A 1,047-nucleotide genomic window follows, 5' to 3' on the forward strand; every position below is an offset into this window, starting at 1 on the left:
GGGCCCACACCCGGGTGACACCATTGCAGGGGTGACAGCAAAATAACTGGCAGTCATTTTGGTGTCACCCCCTCTAAAAAGTTGGGCACTTGGTCATGGACCGAGAGCCCGACAGTGTCAGGAGAGAGGAGGGGACCCGGCGGCATACCTCATCCCGCCCGGTGAACGTCCCCTCCTCTCTCTGCCAGCGTCCATCACCAAGATGGCCGCCGGCAGGCGTCAATCAGATGGCCGCGCATGCGCGATGACGTCATCGCGCACGCGCGAGGTGATGTCACGCGCAAGCATGATGACGACACGGCGGGGTGTCTGGAGACGCCCCTGATCAGTATCATGCAGCCCCTGAGGAGCCACGGAGCTGATGTTGCAACTTCTTCAGCAGTTCCCCTGTTTCTTCTGTGCATGCGTGGAACAATCCTATTCATTTCCTTCAGTGAGCAACCTCCACATAGGAATGAATGCAACTTTCTAAACGCAGGTGCAAAATAAGCAAGGGGCCGGCCAGAAGAGTTTGCAGCAATGGCTGTGTGACTCCCCATAGGCCGCACAGTGTGGATATTGAAGGGATGGGGACAGGTGAGTTTAACATTTTGGAGGGAGGGGCTTAAAGTGATATTACAGTCAAATGGTAATGAATCTATTTCAAATGCTGATGAATCCCTTACAATGGACGCTGCTCCTTGATGTTCACAAGTTTTAGTTTGCTGCAGAACCAGCTGGTCCCCTGAGCGTTGGCCCTGATATCCTGTTTTAGGGTGACTACTTTGCCTTGCAGTGTCCTACAGAGCCACCCTTGTGTGCGCTACTAAGCTGTGTGTGTCTCCACAATCACAGGACCGGCAAGGAAATCCATGAATCTGCTCCTCTCTCTTCTCCAAGCTGGTAGATCGACGGCAGCTGGAGTCTGCTCTGTTCCCTGTGAGCTTGTACTGGACAGGAAGTTCAGGGAAGCCGAGTGGAGAGAGTTGGAGCTGTTCAGAAATATGATGACTGTAAGTGTTTGGGCAAAAATCATTTTGGTGTCACCCTCTCTGGAAAGTCAGGCAC

This window comes from Nanorana parkeri, unplaced genomic scaffold (genome assembly GCF_000935625.1).
Source record: "Nanorana parkeri isolate BGI_ZX_2015 unplaced genomic scaffold, ASM93562v1 scaffold392, whole genome shotgun sequence".
Lineage (NCBI taxonomy): Eukaryota > Metazoa > Chordata > Amphibia > Anura > Dicroglossidae > Nanorana > Nanorana parkeri.